Genomic DNA, 16,590 nt, shown 5'->3' with positions numbered 1-16,590 from the left:
GCTTCCTCTTTCTGCAGTCCAGAATCCTGATCCACACGGCTGACGGAGACTAGCGCAGGATACATGTGGAATGTGAAATACCTGCCTATTCTGGCACACCTTTGGTGCTCTGCTTGTGTTACGAGGCCCAACTAGGCCCTAGGGCAGCCACCTATGAATTGCCAAAAAAGAGGAAATGTTTCACCCACCCAAAAGGGGACAGTGATTTGCATAACATTTGCATATGCTGATTTATATGTATATGCACAAATGTAGACATTATTATTGTACTTCGAATCAAAATACAGTACATCTCATCTCACCATTGTGTGGAAGACTGTGTGCCTCGCTCATTTTGCTGTTACAGTGCTGCTGATGGACAGATTCGAGGCCTAACTCTTCCTTCTGATGGTTCTTTGGGCAATATCCACTGGTACTCCTACACAGAGTAGACCCACTGAAGTGATTGGGCCTAAGTTATGTAGGACTACCACTGGATACTGCCTTTTATCTTTAAACCTGACTTGAACTGGACAGAGGACTTGGACTTTAAATAGAGGATACCTTAAAAATAGAGGACAATCTTCTGGCAGCCCTTCAGATAGCCGACTGTCCTCTGTAAAAGAGGACACATGGCCACCCTCTGTAGGTGCATGGGAGGATGACGTCTGGATGCACTCTTGCAGTGCAATCCTATACATTCCCACTCAGAAGTACGTTCCATTAGGTTCTTTGAGACTTATTCCCTGATAAGTGTCTGCATACAATTGTAACTTTAATGCTGTATATTACTATATTTGTTTCTACTAGCTACACTTAGCACCTCAGTGTTTTCCTGTGTCAAAGATCTCTTTGAATTAAGTTACTAATCCTATACACAGTTAGGTATGGATTGAAATCAATGGGCTTAAGCACACCTAATTCTGTGCTAGGTTGTGGCCACAGTGCAGGTGCGTATGTGTCTGTTCACACTGACTGGCGTCGGTGCTACATTCCTGCTGCTGACTTTGATACTCAGAATTCATATTTAAAATTGCTTCATACTATTAAGCAGTTTTAAAAAAAATGGGGAGAAGGTATTCACAGGAGCATTGCTAGAAGGATCGGACTGGGATATATATATGTAACATGGAAGCTGTCTTAATTGTTGAATGGACTGAGGTGCTTAAGGGCAAGGGGAAATTTTTCTGTCAAGGGCCACATTCCTTTGGGAGCAATCTTTTGAGGCCTAGATGTTGGCAGTGGGCAGGGTCAGAGATTGCCATGGGCGAAGCCAGAGACAGAAGTGGGCGGGTTTTGCAGCTGTTAGCATTCCCATCTGCAAGCCAACTGTCTCACCTCAACAAAAGTGTCTGGGGAAGTGCCTGGAGATAGCTTGTGGAGGAAGTCCCTTTGCCAGACCTTACTTAAACCTACAGTCTAGCAGGGGCTGAGAGAAGAAAAAAGACAAAAAAAGTACAGTCTGAACAAAAGAAGACCTGGAATCTGTTACTTCACAGAAGTCAGAGCTGAATCAACAGAAAGACACCCTAGAATGGGATAATTATTGGCATCTACTTTAGTTAACAAAATAAATAGTTTGGGAACGTAAGGCTGCATTAATTTCACCTACCCAGTCTTCCTTCTTCGAGGCTGTTCCTCATACATCAGTACCTCTGCCAGCTTCAAGCATTGGGAAGCTTATGGGAGAGGGATGCACAGAGCCACCATGAAAGTAAGTTCAACTCTGGCAGGTTGGTGCAGATCCTTCTTTTATTCCTCCATGTGGCTGACCTAGTTTTTGAAGTACCTGCCTTGGGAAAGCTGGCTGGTCACCAGGTTTCCCTCACTTGCTCTTCATGGAAAAGGACATTTTGAGCTGGACGTTTCCAGGCCTAGCTCCTCCCTCTCTGTTGATCCTTGTTGCTGCCATTCCCTGCTGTCCTCTGCATGTTTGACTGAGGGCAGTGATGCAACAGTGCCTGCAGGGAGAGATGGCCATCATGGGAGTCACTCGTGGGTGCGGAACTTTTCCTATCCTACCCATTTCCAGAGGTAAGTAATGCATCTGGTGCTTTGATTGAAGTGTGTCCATGGAACACTGAGTGATTATACAGCCCTCTCCCCCCCCCTCCCAGTCTCTCTATTCCTCTGTGTCACCCCATCTCCATGGGCCGCATGAAATTAGACCTAGGGCTGCATGAAACCAGTGAGTGCCTTCTCAAATATTAACACTTTTAACACCTGAGAGCTTCTGGGGACATGGTGATCTGCATTTCACATCTTAGGGGGGTTGTCCCGTTAGGGTGGAGAATAGCATATTCTCTGTTTTGTCAACACAGCTTTGAGATGTGTTTATGAAAGAGGCCAAAACAGTAGGAGTGTGTCCAGATGGCATCCCCCATGTTCCCAGGTGGCCTTGCTTCATTTTAGTGAGTATTAGGAAATGGAAGCATCTGTCCCACCAGGCCTTTGAAAACATTTAGGTCACAGTCCTATGTATGGACAGAGAAAGGCCTACAACTCCCAGCACAGCATGGCTGGCTGGGGAATGCTGGGAGTTGTAGACTCTTTCTCTGTCTAAACATGCATAGGATTGCGCCCTTAGTATTTAAAGGGAGTTTTCATGTAGACTTTAATAACTTGGTTGTTTGAATTAGCTGTGTGTGTGTGTGTGTGTGTGTGTGTAAAATGCTTTGCACATTGCCACAGAAAATTCACTTTGTATAACTTTAATAAATAAATGGAGACATCACAAAAAACAAATAGACATGTATTTCTTGACTTTGGTGACATGTGACACTGGGTCCCACTGGAGAAGACATGAATGTAGATGGAGAGACACCGCAGGGATTTGTGGAAATTAACATGGACAAATGTTTCCATGGATTCAATACCTCTCTGTTCTGGTAGGCATCTTATTACAGAGACACAAATCATAAGGAATTATTCAGTGATTTGGGGGTGGGGGCCATTCTCTTCTGGTTTGTTTGTGTCCACTCCATAGAACAGTCCATGCTGGCCTGAAAAAAGTGTGCGAAAAAGTTTTTACCTGAGAGTCTGACCTAGTACAGAGCCAGAGGACTGCAAATTTAGCTTAAAGTCATCTTTGCACACTCCCACCACAGGTTTTATGCCAAATATTAATCAGCTTGACTGGAAAGTCTGATTCTGAGAACTCAAATTCCAGTGAACGGGTTTTTTTTTTTCATTCAGAAGCTGAAAAAAACAGGAGTTGGACACCTGGCTAATTAAAAATCATTTCCTAGGGTAGTCTGGAATAGCTATATTGAAAAAATGACTTGCTTAGCTGTTTGTGGGTCTGTCTTTGTTATTTAAAAAAAAAATCCTTTGCATTTTGTGTTTACTTCTGATGACCAAAGCATCTTCTTTTTTGTTTGAAAGGTACTTTTTATGCCAAGGCTCAGGAGGAGGTTCAGTTAGTAAAATTCTAAGCTTAATTTATGATCTTGGTGGATTTCTGTTTGTTTGTTTCTATAGCAACGTTAATGCTCTCGGAAGAATACATTCACGAATAACTTCCTATTACTGACACACGTTCTAGAGGCACAAATTCATCTCATGTTAATATACTGTTATGCTAAGAATGTCATTGACCTAAAATGATTCCAGGCCCACTGGAAGAACTTGCTTATACAGTAAGTACTTGAACATCTCAGGCCACTTTGTTCTGCTAAAATGTGACTATGTTTGCAATTGCATGGATTTATTTGGGCACTCACATGTTTGATCATCTAGGAACATAGGAAGCTGTCAGACCATCTGTCCATCTAGCTCAGTATTGTATACACTTACTGGCAGCAGCTCTCTAGGATTTCGGATAAAAGCCTTCCCCAGCCCTACCTGGCGATACGGGGATTGAACCTAGGACCCTCTGCATGCACATCACGTGCTCTGCCACCAAGCTACATCTCTTTATTCATACTGAAGGAAAGTGACTAGCATTCCTCAGTACTATATATAGCTCTAACTGCAAAGAGAAACATGGACAAAATGATACTCCAGAAGTGTCCCATGGGAAAAAGGGAAGACAGTAATGAGCTGAAGATGTGGTAGAAATAGCATTGTTTGTGATGTCACTTCCACCTCTATTTGTAGACTTTATAGATTTTTTTAGCACTTGATAAGCCTGCAACTAGGGATGACCATTGCTGGAGAATCCGGTTCTTTGTTGGTCAGCCTGCATGACTCATTTTACATCTGCAACTGAGCTGAAGCTGTTCCCTGAACTCTAAGAACTTTTTTGCACAATTTTTTTTTGTGGGGGGGGGTTCTTCAATTTATGCAAAGTTCTGAGCAATTTGCAAAAATTCTGTCTAAATTTGTGCAAATTACAGCTGAATTTGCACAAATTAGGCAAATGCATCCATATTTTGCGCAAATTTTGCCACGATGTGCAAAATTGCTCAGAAATTGCAGAACCTCCCCCCCCCCAAATGCACAGAATTCCTGGAAAATCCACAAACTGGCCCAACTTGCTGCAGATTGAGTCAGGCACTGCAGTGGGAACCAGAACAAAGTCTGGGGGGCCACGCCTAGAAAACCCCATCAAACTCCACCCTCCAAATGGATTCCTCCATTATACTTACCTGCAACCCCTGATTGACCAGAGACAAAATGTGGGACAATAAAAATGATTGTGCACCTCACAGAGGGTGATGGATCTATCATCATACCTTGGTCTACTTCAGGGGTGGGGAATGTTTGGTCCTCCAGAGATTGTTGAACTCCCATCATCCCTCACTATTGGTTATGCTAGCTAAAACTGATGGGAGTTGTAGTCCAACAACTTCCGGAAGGCCACATGTTTCCCACCCTTCATCTACTTGCTGCAAGATTGACTAGCCACATGCACAAAACAATAAAAATAATGTAGATGGCACAATAGTATAGTATAGCCCTCCAGATTTATTGGATTACAACTCCCATCACCCCAGTCATATTTGACATGGTGGCTGGGGTGATGGGAGTTGTAGCCCAACATTGGCCATTGCTGGCTGAGGATGATGGAAATTGCCATCGAATACATCTGAAGGACACCAAGTTGTAGAAGGCTGGTATAAGGGAGTCATCAAACTCATGTACATTTATAATACCTTTCATCCCAATCCTATAACAGTGGGTAGCGTTTGATAGTTAATATGCAATGTGGTTTACATTGATGTAGCCATGATGGAATCCTATGAAAGGAAAATAGGGGAGATCCATTCCATACTTTAGCAGGCAGACATAATCTTAATGAAATACTTTTCTACTCTGTCTCAGGTGCATAACATCATGTGGATGCAACTGATTCTCCAGGGTGGATTAAATATTTTAAAAAGGCTGCACAGATTATCTGTCTCCAGACGGCTACATGATTCATTTCCCAGAGTGCCAGCTTTCCATCCATCTGTGTGCTATGTCCCAGTTTTGGGTAGTGCACTTCTGTTGAATTTGGAACTACTGTTGATGTTGCAGCGCTGCCCCGTTTTTGGGGTCATGAAATGAATGCATCATCATGGACCATGATGTGTTATGCTTTGGAGAGGACACCTTTCTGTAACATCCAAAGCTTTTTCTTTTGCTATCATGGTGGCTAATGGGATCAGGGTGTTTGCTATTCCTGGCCCATATCCCCCACCAAAAGCAGATGCTGAAGAAAGGATAAGCTGCCATGGCATGAAAACTGGAAGGGGGAATTGTTATATACAGAGGCTCGGGAAACATAACAATTGCCTTCTCTGGGAATTATAATCAATGGGCCATTATTGGTATGATGGTCAAGCAGCAGCTCCAGTGTGTGAAATGAATGTTATGATGTTGCCTAGAATCCACCCTGCCTCTTTGTATGTGGCTACCTCTCATGGCAGAGAGTTCTGACAAAGTGTGGTCCACTGGAGAAGGAAATGGCAACTCACTCCAGTATTCTTGCCAAGAAAACCCCATAGAACGTATCACAAGGCTAAAAGATATGACGCCGGAAGATGAGCCCCTCAGGTCGGAAGGTGTCCAATATACTACTGGGGAAGAGCAGAGGGAATTTCCAAGTAGCACCAGAAAGAGTGAAGCGGCTGGGCCAAAGCTGAAAGGACACTCATCTGTGGATGTGTCTGGTGGTGAAAAGAAAATCCGATGCTGTAAAGAACAATATTGTTTAGGAACCTGGAATGTCAGATCAATGAATCAAGGTAAGCTAGAGGTGGTCAAACATGAGATGGCAAGATTGAACATCGACATCTTGGGAATCAGCGAACTAAAATGGACAGGCATGGGCGAATTTAATTCAGGTGACCATCATATCTACTACTGTGGGCAAGAATCCCTTAGAAGAAATGGAGTAGCACTCATAGTCAACAAAAGGGTGGGAAAAGCAGTACTGGGGTACAATCTCAAAAACCATAGAAAGATTTCAGTACGAATCCAAGGCAAACCATTCAACATCACAGTAATTCAAGTCTATGCCCCAACCACTGATGCCAAAGCTGATGTTGATGGGTTCTATGAAGACCTACAACACCTTCTAGAACTAACACCCAAAAAAGATGTCCTCTTCATCATAGGGGACTGGAATGCTAAAGTAGGAAGTCAAGAAATCACCGGGATAACAGGCAGGCATGGCCTGGGTGTACAAAATGAAGCAGGACAAAAGCTAATAGAGTTTTGCCAAGAGAACACGCTGATCATAGCAAACACTCTTTTCCAACAGCACAAGAGACGACTCTACACATGGACATCACCAGATGGTCAATATCGAAATCAGATTGATTATGTCCTTTGCAGCCAAAGATGGAGAAGCTCCATACAGTCAGTAAAAACAAGACCTGGAGCTGACTGTGGCTCAGATCATGAGCTTCTTGTTGCAAAATTTCAGCTTAAATTGAAGAACGTAGGGAAAACCACTAAACCATTCAGGTATGACCTAAATCACATCCCTTATGAATATACAGTGGAGGTGAGGAATAGATTTCAGGGATTAGACCTGATAGACAGAGTGCCTGAGGAACTATGGACAGAGGTCTGTAACATTGTTCAGGAAGCAGCAACTCAATCCATCCCAAAGAAGAAATGCAAGAAAGCCAAGTGGCTGTCTGATGAGGCTTTACAAGTAGCTGAAGAAAGAAGGGAAGCGAAAAGCAAGGGAGAAAGGGGAAGATATATCCAACTGAATGCAGAGTTCCAGAGAATAGCAAGGAGAGACAAGAAGGCCTTCTTAAATGAACAATGTAAAGAAATCGAGGAAAACAACAGAATGGGAAAGACTAGAGATCTCTTCAAGAAAATTGGAGAACTCAAGGGAACGTTTTGTGCAAAGACGGGCATGATAAAGGACAAAGAAGGCAGGGACCTAACAGAAGCAGATGAGATTAGAAGAGGTGGCAAGAATACACAGAAGAACTATACAGGAAAGATCTGAATGTCCCTGATAGCCATGATAGTGCGCTCACTGAACTTGAGCCGGACATCCTCGAGAGTGAAGTCAAGTGGGCCTTAGGAAGCATTAGTAACAACAAAGCTAGCGGAGATGACAGCATTCCAGCTGAGCTATTTAAAATCCTAAAAGATGATGCTGTTAAAGTGCTGCACTCAATATGCCAACAAATCTGGAACACTCAACAGTGGCCACAAGACTGGAAAAGGTCAGTTTACATTCCAATTCCAAAGAAGGGCAACGCCAAAGAGTGTTCAAACTACCGCACAATTGCACTCATTTCACATGCCAGCAAGGTGATGCTCAAAATCTTACAAGCTAGGCTTCAGCAGTGTGTGAACCGAGAACTACCAGAAGTACAAGCGGGCTTTCGAAGAGGCAGAGGAACTAGAGATCAAATCGCCAACGTTCGCTGGATCATGGAGAAAGCAAGAGAATTCCAGAAAAACATCTATTTCTGCTTCATTGAGTACGCTAAAGCCTTTGATTGTGTGGATCACAACAAACTGTGGCAAATTCTTAAAGTGATGGGAGTACCAGACCACCTTACCTGTCTCCTGAGAAACCTGTACGAGGGTCAAGAAGCAACAGTAAGAACCAGACATGGAACAACCGATTGGTTCAAAATTGGGAAAGGAGTACGACAAGGCTGCATATTGTCACCCTGCTTATTTAACTTATATGCAGAGTACATCATGAGAAATGCCGGGTTGGATGAATCACAGGTCGGAATTAAGATTGCCGGGAGAATTATCAACAACCTCCGATATGTAGATGATACCACCCTAATGGCAGAAAGCGAAGAGGATCTAAAGAGCCTCTTGTTGAGGGTGAAAGAGGAGAGTGCAAAAGCTGGTTTGAAACTCAACATTAAAAAAACGAAGATCATGGCATCTGGCCCCATCACTTCCTGGCATATAGAAGGGGAAGAAATGGAAGCAGTGACAGATTTTACTTTCTTGGGCTCCAAGATCACCGCAGACGGTGACTGTAGCCATGAAATTAAAAGACGCTTGCTCCTTGGGAGGAAAGCTATGGCAAACCTAGACAGCATAGTAAGAAGCAGAGACATCACCTTGCCGACAAAGGTCCGTCTAATCAAAGCTATGGTTTTCCCAGTAGTAATGTATGGCTGTGAGAGCTGGACTATAAGGAAGGCTGAGCGCCGAAGAATTGATGCTTTCGAACTGTGGTGCTGGAGAAGACTCTTATGAGTCCCCAAGGAGGTCAAATCAGTCCATCCTAAAGGAAATCAACCCTGAGTGCTCCTTGGAAGGACAGATACTGAAGCTGAAGCTCAAATATTTTGGCCACCTAATTCAAAGAGAAAACTCTCTGGAAAAGACCCTGATGCTGGGAAAGACTGAAGGCAAAAGGAGAAGGGGACGACAGAGGATGAGATGGCTAGATAGCATCACCGATGCAATGAATATGAACTTGAGCACACTCCGGGAGAGAGCACAGGACAGGAAGGCCTGGCATGCTATGGTCCATGGGGTCACGAATAGGGATGGCGGAGAATTTCTCCCCGAAACTTCGGGGGGCCGAGCGCCAATGTGTTCGGCCCCCCGAACAAGTTTCGGGGAGAAATTCTCCACCCCCCTGCACCCCCCCTGGGATGGGGCATACATTTGCCGAATGTCCCTCCCGGCGGCGGGTCCGGCCAGCGGTTCGGCGGGTGTTCGTGAGGGGCGGGAGCGGCAGCCGGTCTTTCGACCGGCTGCCACCGCCGCCATTGCAATAAAAGAAAAAAAAAACGCCCCGTGATAGGCTACGTGACGATTAATGTAGCCTATCACGGCTAGATCTGCAAAGTCAGCCGTGATAGGCTACGTGACGATTAACGTAGCCTATCACGGGTGACTTAAAAAAAAAAAAGCGCGTACGGATAATGGCAGCCCCCATAGGGAGCCGCCATTCCCATTCCTTATTTGGTCACTGTAGTCTACATAAATCTTTACGTACAGCGAAAATAAGGGCAACGCTATTTGCGTTGCCCTTATTTTCGCCGTAGTCTACGTAAAGATTTATGTAGACTACAGCGACCAAATAAGGAACGCGAATGGCGGCTCCCTATGGGGGCCGCCATTAGCGTATGCGCTTTTTTTTTTTAAGTCACCCATGATAGGCTACGTGACGATTAACGTAGCCTATCACGGCTGACTTTGCAGATCTAGCCGTGATAGGCTACGTTAATCGTCACGTAGCCTATCACGGGGGCGTTTAAAAAAAAAAAAAAAAACTTTGGAGTTCGCGGCCGGGCGAGGCGGGAAGCCTCCTCCCCGGCCTGAATTTCAGCCGGGCGAGGCGGGAAGCCTCCCCCCCCCGGCCTGAACTTCGCGGGGGGAGCAGCGAAGCGCTTCCCCCCCACCGCGAACAAGCTTCGATGACAGGTAAGTGACTTTCGTCCACCCCTAGTCACGAAGAGTCGGACACGACTGAACAACAACAACAATGCTGGAAGTGCTCTTCTGTAGAATTTTCATGATTACTTATAGGGGATGGAAATGAGTTCATTAGTCTACTTCTAAATGCAGGCTAATTCAGGGTTTTAATTTGAAGACTGGGGGAGGAGGGAGTGAAGAGTGAGACTCGCCACTGAGGAACTATAGAGTCATAGAAGTGGTAACGCAGTTTGTTGCTTGAGGTGTCTCTTTCAAATCTATTTACATTCATGGCACACTGGGGGAAAACCGGATCTATAACAATGAGCGGCTGTTCTAGCTCTGTTTGCAAACAAGGGTGAATATCTTTGCACGTTCTATGCCTGTTCATAGATTAGGGTCACAGTATGAAAGACATATCATGCACACTTCATCATTATTACACAAGCTGGTATGTAACAAACAGAGACTGCAGGGTTTGGTATAAAATAAACATTGATAAAGAAAGCATTTAACCTATTCTTGCTGGGTATACCATCACCCACTGAAAGCTGTGATTAACTGTGATAATCACTATTCTTAATTAAAAGTAATGTATTGTTTATTTTTTAGTACACTTCTATCCCATTCTTTTTTCAGGAAACTCTCGCACTGATTTCTATTCAGGAAACTGAAATAACATCATCATACAGGTTCCCGGGAGATTGCACAGCTTCTCCCTCCAAGGAAGAACTCCATGGCAAGAGGAAAACCAGCCTGGCCCCAGCCTTTGGCCAGAGAAAGAGCAGCAGCAGTGAACTTCCTTCCCTCCTCCCTGACAGAAAGCACACTCATCGCCAACCATCAGGTGTCCTGTGACTGCAGTAGTGAGGAGACGGACACTCTGGCCTCAGCTACTGGCCAGAGCACTATGGACCACTAGGTAAAAAGCATCACTTTGGGGTGTTCACATGAATCTCCATAAAAAGAGGACACGTGTTATCAAAAAAGAGGGCACTGATTTGCATAAAATCTGCATATGCTAACTTATATGTATAGATGCAAATTTAGAAATCATTATTACAATTGGCTTAGTGGTTAAGACGCTGAACTGCAGACTGGAAGGTCAGCAGGTCAGCGGTTTGAGACCCGAGTGCTGTGTGACGGAGTGAGCTCCCATATTCAGTCCCAGCTCCTGCCAACCTAGCAGTTCGAAAGTAGGGATGGGGGAGAATTTCTCCCCGAAACTTCGGGGGGCCGAGTGCCAACGCATTCGGTCCTCCGAAGGTTGTTCGGGGAGAAATTCTCCGCCCCTCCCCCCGCGATGGGACTTCCTTTCATGAATGTCCCTCCCGGTGGCGGGTCCCGGCAGCGGTTCGGCAGGTCTTCGTCAGGGGCGGGGGCAGCAGCCGATGATAATTAACAAATGACAACTGTATCAATTATTTGAATGTACTTTGGATGCCTTAGTCAGCAGCTAGTGCTCTTGGAAGGCCAGTTCATAATGTGAGTGAGGGGTATCTCAGCCTCCACCACCAAAGGTCATCTGCCTGGAAGTTCTGAGGGCACAATTTTTTCCTCATCAGTTTTCTCTTTAGGTTGGGACCTGAGTATCCAGATGGCATTTCTCAAGGACCTGCATTTGGCTCAGGAGAATCCTGTTGTTGCTCCGCCGATGTTTCAACTTGTTTTGTACATCCTCAGCTACCATTTAATGTTCCTGTTAAAATAGATCCTGTCGCTTTCACTTCAGTCATTTATTGGACCACTACCTGTTTTGTGGAGGCCCTGCCCTATTGTAGTCCATGTTTTCATAACCCAGTGAGTATTTTCTTCTGGTTGATTGCTTAAGAATATTTCATTTTCCCACCTTAATTTTGCTGTTGCTTTGACTTTTATATGTGAAATCTACTTGGCTTTCCCTTTTCTTCAGTACTTAGCTGAAATCTATGCCAGAACTTTATCTGATTTGGATTTCACCCTTGATATCTTTCTGCTCTGATGTGCTTATACAGGTGCTTTCAAAGGCTTAAAGATTTTTTTCTAGTCAATTAACTGTGCACTTTAATAAACTAACCAATTATTCCATTATAAAACTCAATACTACAAAAGGGAGTTCCTCCCATAGAACGCACAATCCAGAATCTCATTCTTGTTTATTCCAGCTCTTAAAGAGAACTCCAGTTTATCTGTATTATCCCTCTTCATTGTTGTTTTAAATTATTTATCTTCTTCTCACTAGTTATTCCACATGCTCTACAGTCATCGGATCAGACAGGAAATATATTCCAGCAGCAGACAGAGAGAGAGAGGGAGGGAGGGAGAGAGGGAGAGAGAGAGAGAGAGAGAGAGAGAGAGATTGTACAGATGTTTTCAGATCCTTGTGGCAGAAGTGGGAAAGTGGTTAATTCATGAATCATACTGATTATTAATAATCATTAACTTAATCTCTGTTATACAAAAAATCTTGCATAACTGCAGGATGGGGACAATTTTGTTCATAATGGTAGCAATGAGAACAAGATTTATTTCTTAAGAATATAAATTGCATCCAGTTCCAGCTTAATCCACGGCCTACTTAAACTGAAATTATTTGGCTTAAGTCCTGTTCGGGTGCTCATCTGTGTACGTCTTTGACTGCTAAGACCATTACATGGAGAGAAAGCAGCAGACAGGCATCCTCAATCATGCCTGGATACAGCTGCAGCTGAGAGCTCTCCTCCCTCCTACCAACTGCCACTGCTTAGAATTTCAGATGATGAAGGAGCAGCACTTGCACTGTGTTTAAAGCCAACTCAATGACCTGCTGAACTTTGAAACTCAGAATCTAGGGCCTGAATTTGCTTTCTTTTCCCCTCCTCCCTCCCAATCCCCTTTCCTTTTGTGTTGTAGACTGTAAGCCTACGAGCAAGCAGGGACTTTGTAAGCCACTGTGAGAGCTTTTTTGGCTGAGTGGCAGGATAAAAATGCTACATATAAACAAAGGCAAAGGAGGCCGGGAAGGAAAGCTAGCTACGTTTTGGACACACCTAGCTCAAGGTCCCACCAAACCTTAGCAGAATACCTTCAGCTCTTTGTTGGGCCACGGGGCGGGTAACCCACTTGAGCTTGAAGACAGCACCATAACAGTCACCCTGCTGACTTTCTACTGCAAGGCATGGGGTCCCTGGGCCCAAGTGAGACACACAAAATGCCTGAGGCCCCAAAGTTGTGGTCACATGCACAGTGCAGAGGTCTGCTGGGGGGGGGGTCTCAGGAAGTTGTCCACACTCCTGGTAGAATTTGGGCAGCACCATTGAAATGGCTGCTGCCTAAATGAAAGAATGGATGCTTCAGAGGGTGCAAAGCTCTTTCAGGGTAGACAAGGCAGCAAGATGGTGTAAGCCTGGCTTCTGGAAACATGGTCCTGGAAAGGTAGGTTTGGCCCCAGAGCAAGAGAGATAGTGCTAGGGGCACAGTTGACACAAGTCTCTTACCAATGCAGCCTTTTCCAGAGCAAACTACAAATGGAACAAGGTGCTAGAGTGATGCCAACAAATATACAAGTAAAAGCCATCACGGCTAAGCTTCTCAGTAATACTGCACTCATTAGAATATGCTAAAGAGCCTGGTTGCATATAATGAGGGGGTGGGGGCTCTCTACAATCATTCATCAGTTTGTTTCTGGGCCCAGTTCAAAGTGCTGGTGCTAACCTATGAAGCCCTTCACAGCTTGGGGCCAAAGTATCGGAAGGAGTGCCTCTTCCCATATATTCCTACCCAATCCAGCGTTGAGAGCCAGCATGGTGTAGTGGTGAGAGTGCTGGACTGGGAGCTGGGAGATCCGGGTTCTAGTCCCCACTCGGCCATGGAAGCTCACTGGGTGACTTTGGGCCAGTCACAGACTCTCAGCCCAACCCACCTCACAGGGTTGTTGTTGTGAGGATAAAAGGGAGAGGAGGAGAATGTAAGCCTCCTTGGGTTCCTTGCAAGAGGAAAAAAGGTGGGATATAAATGCAATAAAGAAATAAATCCCTGAGATCATCATCAGAGGCCAGGTGCTTTTGCATGCTGAGGTACACTGGGGGGGGGGGCACCACTCAGGAGCAGGCCTTTTCAGTGGTAACCCCTAGTTATGGAATACACTTCCCAGAGAAGTCTACCTGGTGCCTACTCTGTTATCTTTTTGGTGTTTGGGGTATTTTGGAAAATATTTTATTCTTTATTCTCTCAGGCCTTTTAATCCTCTGTATCTCTGCTGGTGTGCTGTGTTTTAAGTAGGTCAGTCTTTATACTTTCAGTTCTCTTCTGAATCTTGTTTCTTGGCTCTGATTATTATTATTGTTATTGCTATTATTTACATTTCTATACCATCCCATAGCCGAGGCTGTCTGGGTGGTTTACAGAAGTTAAAACATTAAAATACAACATACAATGTTTAAAAGCCATTCACATAAAATACACAGACAATATATAAGAACAGCACATAACTAAAAACAACTTTGAACAGTGAGTCATAACTAAAGAGACATCCAGGACCAATTAATACTCGTAATGTGCTGCCAAATGCCTGGGAAAAGAGATAGGTCTTAACCTGGTGCCGAACAGATAACAATGTTGGTGACAGATGGACCTCTTGGGGGAGCTCGTTTCACAGATGGGGGGCTACCACTGACAAGGCTCTCTCTCTCTCATTGCTGCCTTCCCTCAGAGGAGGCACCCAGAAGAGGACCTTAGATGCTGAACATAGAGTACAGGTAGGTTCATTTCGGGAGAGGTGTGCTGTCAGTTATTATGGTCCCAAGCCATGTAGGGCTTTAATGTAATTGATGGTTTATTATACTGTTTCTGTCTTTAACATGGATATTACCTTTGTCTTATCATATGTCACCCTGAGATCTTTAGAAACAAACAAGCAAATGAATGAGATCTACTCCATTTCCCATTAACCTCCCCCTCCTTCAACTTCTGTTGCTTTAAAATCTTAGTCACACAGGACTAGGGATGTTAGAGAATTCTGCCAAGGATCCCAGGGGGGGCGAATTCCAGTGAATTCAGCCCCCCAGAATCCGTGGCGGAATGGAGAAACCTGCCCCACCACCCCGCGAAAGCCCCGCGAAATGGAGCCTACCTTGTTCCATGGGGGGAGGGCACCGTGGGGGGAGTCACCACTGCTCCTGCTGATGGTGCCGCTGGGAAGCCGCTGCCAGGGAAAACGCTGCCTATTGCAGCCCGCCAACCGGTGACAGGCATGAAGGCAGGAGTCACCCTCCAACTGTGCTCTCTCCCTTCATTGGAAGGAGGGGAGGGCGCCCAGCTGGAGAACGACTCCTGCCTGTGCTCAAGCCTTCATGGTTTCCTTGCTTGCGAGGAGCCCAGGATGGCTTGAGTCAGGTGGTGGAGGCAGGAGTCGTCCTCCAACTGCACTCTCTCCCTTCCTTGGAAGGAGGGGAGGGCGCCCGGTTGGAGGATGACTCCTGCCAATGAGGGTGGGCTGCTTCCACTGCCAGCTCCTAGGACCTCTGGATATGCGCCAGCAACCGTCCTGTTCCGGGGAATGCGGGGAGCCATTTTCCCATTTATTTATTTCATTTCATTTCTATACCGCCCAATAGCCGAAGCTTTCTGGGCGGTTCACAAAAATTAAAACCAAACAGCACACAATAAAACAATATAAAATATATAGAACATGAAAACCACAATATAACAATACAACCACAATAAAACCTAGCAGCAATGCAGGAATTTAAAATACAGATTTAAAACAGCAAAAAAGTCTAAAATGCTAAAACACCTGGGAAAATAAAAAGGGTCAGCACTGAAAGGAATACAATGTAGCTGCCAGGCGAACCTCACTAGGGAGCTCGTTCCACAGCTGAGGTGCCTCAGCAGAGACAGCCCTCCTCCTAGTAGCCACCCGCCTCACTTCCTTTGGCAGGGCTCATGGAGAAGGGCCGCTGTAGATGATCTTAGTGTCTGGGCAGGCACATATGGGAGGAGGCGATCCTTCAGATAACCTGGCCTCAAGCTGTTAAGGGCTTTAAATGTTAATACCAGCACTTTGAATTGGGCCTGGAAATGGACTGGCAGCCAGTGCATAGGGATGTCAGCCCCCCGGAATCCATGGCGGAGCGGCTTCCCCCCTGCCACCCCACGGAATCCCCCTGGGACAGAGCTTACCTGGCAGTGGGTACAGCTCCAGCAGCGGCGGATGTGGCGGATGTGTGCTCCATCGTAGCAGCCGCCATTTGCGTGGCTGCTTTAGTGTGACAGGCTACGTAAATACTTGCATAGCCTATCACGGCAAAGAGCAGGGGTGCAAATGGTGGCTGCTACACCATTTGCGCCCCTGCTCTTTGCTGTGATAGGCTATGTAAGTATTTACATAGCTTTTCATGAAAAAGGCAGCCATGCAAATGGCGTAGTGGCCGCCATTTGTGTGGCTGCGTTTTTTGTGATGGCGGCCGCCATTTGCGTTCCTGTTTTTGGCCGTGATAGGCTATGTAAATATTTACGTAGCCTATCACTGCGAAAGACTGGGGTGCAAATGGCGGCCGCTACGCCATTTGCACCCCTGTTTTTTTAGCGTGATAGGCTATGTAAATATTTGCGTAGCCTATCACGGCAAAAAAACAGGAATGCAAATGGCGGCAGCTGCATTAGCCGTGATAGGCTACAAAAGTATTTACATAGCCTATCATGGCCTAAATGGGAAGCGAATGGTGGACGCAGATGCCATTCACAAAGCAGCGCGAACGGCACCAGGTAAGTGCTCCATTTCCTGCGCCTGTGGAGGTGGTGGGGGGCTTCGTTTCACCATGGATTTCGGGGGGTGGTGGAATTCTCTGACATCCCTAC

At 45.4% G+C, this 16,590-nt stretch overlaps 1 long non-coding RNA gene across 1 annotated transcript; it reads left to right on the top strand.

Annotated features, from left to right (window-relative positions):
• Positions 1 to 1,918: 1,918 nt before the first annotated feature.
• LOC146343989 (uncharacterized) lies at positions 1,919 to 11,958 on the top strand. Its single transcript, XR_014792575.1, has 3 exons — positions 1,919 to 2,013; positions 10,414 to 10,696; positions 11,352 to 11,958. It is a non-coding gene; the product is annotated as an uncharacterized LOC146343989 (long non-coding RNA).
• Positions 11,959 to 16,590: the final 4,632 nt, after the last annotated feature.

The sequence above is a fragment of the Heloderma suspectum genome, chromosome 5 (assembly GCF_057233095.1).
Source record: "Heloderma suspectum isolate Gila_16-S chromosome 5, 16-S_ref, whole genome shotgun sequence".
NCBI classification, from domain to species: Eukaryota; Metazoa; Chordata; class Lepidosauria; order Squamata; family Helodermatidae; genus Heloderma; species Heloderma suspectum.
Note: the sequence above shows the minus strand (reverse complement) of the source record. Positions and strands in the feature narration are given on the sequence as shown.